The sequence below is a fragment of the Nicotiana sylvestris genome, chromosome 1 (genome assembly GCF_000393655.2).
Source record: "Nicotiana sylvestris chromosome 1, ASM39365v2, whole genome shotgun sequence".
Classification (NCBI taxonomy): Eukaryota; Viridiplantae; Streptophyta; class Magnoliopsida; order Solanales; family Solanaceae; genus Nicotiana; species Nicotiana sylvestris.
Genome location: NC_091057.1, coordinates 35008901 through 35015811, shown reverse-complemented (window position 1 = coordinate 35015811; position 6911 = coordinate 35008901).

Genomic DNA, 6911 nt, shown 5'->3' with positions numbered 1-6911 from the left:
ACACTGCTTTTCTCTCTCTTCATTTCATTAGTCCGTATTTGTACACTTCGTACTTTCAGTTGTAATTATACCCTAGTAGATGCTCGTGACTTGTGACACCCCGGTTAGGGCTGTGTCGGGTTGTATAACCGCTAATTGTTATCATTAAATCATGTTTAGATTGCTTTTATATTGTTTAACTGTTTTAAAAAGTGAATTGGGTTTAATTGGCTGGCCTTGTCTTCACTAGAGGTGACATCATGACCGAGTTCAGGGTTAGGGTCGTGACAAGTTGGTATTAGAGCCTAGGTTACATAGGTCTCACGAGTCATGAGCAGATTTAGTAAAGTTTCGCGGATCGGTACGGAGACGTCTGCATTTATCCTCGAAAGGCTGCAGAATCTTTAAGAAGAACTTCACATTCTTGAATTCTTATCGTGCGCCCTTGATTCAGCTTGAAAAGTAACTCTTGAAATTCCTTCCACGCGTTCGTATGCGCGCATGAGCGCTCAGTATCAGATGTGCCTTGATGGCGTGTGATTCCCTGATCGAGGGGCGAGATACGATCTTTGTGCGTTGATGTTGGGCCAGTCTGGAGGACTTGAGGCTGGATTTTTGCCTATAGCTTGAGCACCGAGGTGCTGATTGTGTGAGCAAGTGCTTTTGAATTTATATGTTTGATCTTTTTCCCTATTAGTGGAAGTGACGGCTGGATGGCTATGTAATGAGAATGTTAGTGTTGCGGGATGTATTCGTATTATTTGGAAGTGACGAGAAAGGTATGCTGGAGGATAGAAGAACTATTAGGTGCTTGATTTCCGTCTTGATTTGAGTTATATCCCGAGTTATGGGCGTGTGAAAAATCTTTTCATGTCTCCTAGTTGGGAGTGTAGTAGATTTTATGTTGCGGTATGAGTTCAGACCCAGGAAGGCTAAGTGACTGCGTAATGGTTGTGACAGTGGAAGATATACATGTTAGCTGAAGACAAGGCAGGTGGGTTATCTCTTGCGAAGTGTTCCGATGTTGTGTGATCCTTATGTGTCTTTTAGAAGGTCTCATTTACAAGTGAAATATAAGTGTTGAAATTTGAATTTTGAGTCGCTTAAGAGAGTGGGCTTGACTGTTGCAAGGATGAATGCGAGATTTTTTGAAGATTTAAAGTACTAGATGGTCTGTGTTTTCACAAGCTTACAAATGGATTTGAGTTTAATATCACTATGGTATTATGTCAACAAGAGAGTATATGCATTATGAGTTATTGGCTGTGTGATGATCTATGGCTTCGAGTCAAGTGAGGGAGTCTGCTGTTAATTAGTTGATTGCACGGTTATGTGATATGTTGTTTGCAGTTTGAGGTGTGCTGGTGAATCAGTTATGGCTTGCGGAAATTGAGATCGAGGATGGCTTGAGTAAAGGAATTTTTTTTAACATAGGTTATAAGATGCTTCACAGGCATGTGAGAATCACGGAATGTCTTGAGTTGTTGTTGGTAAAGGATGCTCGGTGCATAGGGCAGGAAGTTGTTTGGTTGTAATGGAATGATGTCACATTCTGCGGTGTTAGAGTTCCAATAAGGCAGGGGTTGTTCAGTTCGCTTGATCAGGCTAATTGCAGTTTGAATAGAGTGAATGACTCTCGAGAATGGTTCTAATGTGTTCAAGATTCTACATGTAAAATGAGGAATTTTAAGGTTGTATATGTGTTTAGAAACTTAGTTTTCATTGGAAGATGTCAAGACTTGTGGTATTTTCTATATTAATTATGGGATTCTATTAATTAGTATCAGGAAAATAAGGGTAACAGATTTAGATTCGCAGGAAGTTTTCTTAGAGTAAAGTATTTTGAATGTGGTGCTTTTGGAAATATTTGAGAGAGTACTCAGCGCTTGTGATCCTTAGATAGTGTAGTTTTATGCTTGGGTCTCGTGTGGTAAGTCTGGGTTGAGGAATTGTGGTGCTACAACAAGAGGGGATATCAAGTTGAAGGTAAATTAGAAGGAAATTCGGATACATGGGATAGCTGGGTAGTAGGCTGGATCGGTATGGTAATGATATGATTAGTTCCTTGGGTGTGTACGGGGTAATGAGTTCCTACAGGTATTTCGCGGCAATGCTCTTAGGTTTTGATGGCTTGCGTGGCTTGGTTGGGTTAGAAGGATTCAGTCCTAGCAGGTCTGGCTTGTGCAAGGGGAACTCGTCGAGTTCTTGATGGTTTCTACTTCGATTGGAGATGTATATTTTTTATGGGCATGAGGAGCATGGGATGCATAGTGATTTTCTTCTAGATGGGATCAATGGAAAGTTCTTGACTAGTTGAGTACGTAGATATTTGTGTCTCGGAAGGGAGATGAAGTTCTCATGTTATCCTAGGATGGTATGGTATATATGGTATGTTGTAGAGGATTGAGATTTGCGTATGTAAGGTTACGATTCAATTTTGAATGGAAAGTCATAAAATTCTTAGGCAGCATGGGCAGTTTCAGATGATTAGAGAAATGAACTTCAGATGATTAGGGGGATGATCTCCAGATGATTAAGGAAATGGTATTGCTAAATTGGAGTAATTTGATGAGGGTATATGTTTCAGAAAAGGCAATGTGATTAAGTTGATGGTACTTTGGTAGAATTGTGGTGCTTTCTTGTTAGATCGACTGCTGATATTTGGGTTTGCTTGGTGACACATGGGAATTTTAGAGTATCTTTAGTGGAATGATTGGGTATTCGAGGTGCAGTATGCATTCGGACAACAAAATTGGGATCGGGTGTGTTGATTCATGTGCCATATGGATTTGGAGACAGGGAAGTTCTCACATTCAGGCTATGTTGTGGTTGTGAGTCATGTGTATCGGCACTGTTTAGTGACTATCGGGGTTTGGAGACCTGAGCGGATCTTTTGTGCTTGGCATGTTAGATTTTGGATGGGATATTGGGTTCAGACTGGTTGTCTCCATGTTATGTCATTCTGAACTATTGCGCTAAGGCAGCACTGTTGGCTATGCCGAAAATGCCACGAATTGAATGGCGAGGTCCGTATGATTATGCCTTAGTGGAGTGGTTTTATATTTCGAAGAACCAGTGGACAGCTGGGAAGGATTGTCTTTCTTATTTGGGCTTTCGTGATGGATGTTAGTGTAGAGGTTTCTACCATTGATTCAATTCCGGTGGTGAGGGACTTTTCGGATGTGTTTCTTGTGGTCAGGCATGTCCCTGGGCAGGGTTGTTGATTTCGGTATTGATTTGATGTTGGGCACCATATTGTATGGCATCGGCAGAGTTAAAGGGGTGGAAGGAGCAGCTTCACCTTGATAAGGAGTTCGTTGGCAGGCCAATGTGGATGTATGTTCTAACTTGAGTCGGCTTGGTTGGCTCCAAATTATATTATTGGGAGAGGTGTTGATTCGTCGGTTATTGAGCTTATTAGTAATCTGGGGAGGCCTATGAGTTACCTTTCCGTATTGCGAGGCATTAGGATTTGGTGGTTATCAACACATGTGGTGTGGTGTTATTGTTGTCTCTCAGCAGGATTCGAGCGGGAGTAGTATTGGATATTGCTTGGTCGATGGCGCATCCGTTATGCCCTTTCGGGTTGTGCGGTGTTATGTACTTGCTTTACCATGGTTATGATGATTTACCTTGATTCTAGACATCAATTGCGCATGGTTGTCAATTTCGAGCAGAGTGACTTGAGGTGTTCCATGTGGAGCAATGTTTGGATAAGGTCGCGCATTGCAGCGAATATATGTGGAGGTATGACCTTGCAGGTTAGATTTGTGTGTTCTGTTCCTATGAGGTAAGACGGGTTCTTAGCCTTGTGTTGTGGTGGTACTGGTGAGCATGAGGTACATCTCTTTCATTTGAGTCATTATCATGATTTGAGTATGTTCGGACCATTGCTTATTGGTGCATGTATTATGCAAGTTGTGGCTTAGGCCTATATTGATGTGTCATTTCACCAGAGTGGTGTGTTGGATTAGAGGAGATCATTGGGATTATTAATGAATATGAACGGATTCGATTTCAGCATGTTGGAAGGATAATATCGAGGTTCGGCTCAGAAATTTGCTATGCTATTTGCCAAAGGAGAAGTGGCTTCATGAATGGTTGATCTGAGAAATGGTTATGGTTTATTGCGTGTTTCATTTATCATTGGCAGTATATGAAAGTGTTGGAATGAGACTTTAGTTGATAAGAGGTTTTCTACCGGTATTCGGTTGTTGTGGGCAGCTGCTGTGAATAAAGTTATTGCTACGAGCGTTTGAGCTACGTGGTTTATCATGTAATTGTACCTGAGGTTGCGGTATGGGTTATTACAGCTGGTTCAGGCTTATTTTGAATAAAGATGTGAGATTCTGATCTTGTGAATGATTTCAGAAGTGGAAATGTGGTTCTAAGGCTTATAGGCTAGGTTGGAATGTGAAAATGCAGTTTCATTAAGTTATCGGACCTATATGAGATAGGGTGACGTGGGATCACCCCCAGGTATATGCATGGTAAGGTTATTCAGCGATTGGTTGGCTTTTGGAACAGCTCTGGACACGTTCGAGGATGAACGCATGTTTAAGTGGGGGAGGATATAACGACCCGACCGGTCGTTTTGAGCTTTTGCACTTTGCTTGCTAGTTCTCGAGCATGACTTGCCCCGTGTGATATATTATGCCTTATGTAAATCGTTGGTCTTGGTTTTCAGGGTAATCAAAAGGAACTTGGAAGAACAGTTTTCATTTTGAAGCCTTAAATTTGAAAGGTTTGACCAAGAGTTGACTTGTTTGTATATGATATCGGATTGGAATTTTTGTGATTTGGTTAGTTCCGTGAGGTGATTTGGGACTTAGGGACATGATCGGAATGCATTTTGGAGGTCCATGGAAGGTTTAGGCTTAAATTGGAGAAAATGAGATTTCGACGTTTTCCGATTAATAGGTGATATTTTGATATAGGGGTCGGAAAGGAATTCCGAGTATTGCAGTAGCTTCATTGTGTTATTTGGGATGTGTGTGCAAAACTTCAGGTCATTCGGGTGAGATGTGATAGGCTTTTTGATTGAAAGCATAATTTAAGAGTTCTTATAGTTCTTAGGCTTGAATCCTATGTTAAAATGGTGATTTGATGTTGTTGTGAGCGTTACGAAATTTTGAACAAGTTTGAACGATGTCGTGGGATGTGTTGGTATAATTGGTTTGAAGTTCCGGGTAGGTTCCGGGATGTTTTAGGCCGAAAATCATAGTTGTAGCAGGTCCAGAAGGGTTACAGGCCTCAGAACCCACCCACGCGATCCGCACAAAAAGAAGTGCGACCATGGTATGTGCTGTGCGGATCAGACAAAATGAAGTGCGGCCGCGGTAGGTGCTGTGCGGACCGCACAAAATGCAGTGCGGCTGTGGTGGGGAACATTTCACTGGTCCTACTTCGAAAGCTCATATCTTTTGATCTACAAGGAATTTGGAGATGATTCAAAAACGAAAGTTGTAGCCCTTCGTGTCTAGTTTCCAGAAAGGTAAGATATTGCAATTCATACATCTGTAGCGAAAGTTATGGCCAAAATACTAAAGCCTGTCACTGCAGAGAAAAGCCTGTGCGGCCGCGATCGTTTTTGTGCGGACCGCACTGGTTTTGTGCGGACCGCGATCGATTTTGTACGGTCCGCGGAGGTGGAAATCTGTGAGGTACTCTATAAATACGAGGTTTTGGGTTTTATTTGATATTTTGACCTAGAGAGCTCGGATTTTGGCGATTTTTCGATGGTTTTTCAAGAAATTCATCGGGGTAAGTGATTCTTTTGCGCACGTGATATTTGCCCTATATGAATTACTCCCATAATTCAAAACAAAATAATTTCTTTTCATTATCTGCAATTTTTTTGGATTTTGTGGCATTTTCTGTTAATTGTTTGCATCTGTCTGTGCATTTCATTTTGTTTAATTAATGAAAAATACAAAAATATGTTACATTTGCATTTAACATTTAATTTTATATTTTTAGGATTAGTTAACAATTAGTTGTTTTATAGAAGTGGGAAAATCACAAAAAAATAGTTTATTTTGCAATTTTAATTTTAATTTTGAATTTCAAGTAGTTTTCTTTTTAATTTACTTTATTAATTAATTATGATAATTATTATTTAGGTTTAAGTAGTGTTTTGATGGGGTAATTAGGTTTTAGGATTTAATTTGATTTTTAATTTAGTTTTGAAAAAAAGAAGAAAGAAAAGAATTGTTGAAAAAATTTTGACTGGAAAATTAATTGGAAAAAAAAAAAGAATATATAGACAAATTTGGGCTTCCTTTAATTAAAATCCGCACAGGCCCAAAACATTTCCCCTTACCCGTCCAAAATGGCCCAAAACCCGTCCCAAACCCATGTCCAACTGGTCCCTCCCCCAATAACCAAAACGACGTCGTTGTATACCTTTTCAATCACGACCGTTGGATCTTTTTAATCCAACGGTCCGGAACTGGGGAGGTAACGATATTTATATGTCAAAACGGAACCCTACCCCCCTTCTTAGAACTCCCCCACACTTCATCTCCCTCATCTCACCCGTCGCCTGAGACCCCTTACCCAAAAACCCTAACGCCGCCCTGAAATCCCACCGCCTCAGGCCGGCGGCGCCGATCCCAATCAACACCAGATCAACACCCTAGACTCCCCTTCACCTCCCCTTTCCGAATCCTCATTTCTTTTCTTTCAAATCTGTTCGAAACCCCTCGAATTTCAAATCAAAGGAGAAACCCTAGCGTCGCCTTGTTCTCTCCGGTGGCGGCGCCACCTCTATTCAACCCCAAAATCTATACCACATAACCTCATTCACCTCCTCTGCCCCAATCCCTAATCATTTTCCCTCAAATCATCCCAGAACTCTTCAAATTTTAGATCAAAGTCGAACCCTAAAACCCCAATCGAGATTCTGCAGATGATTCATGTTTAATATGATT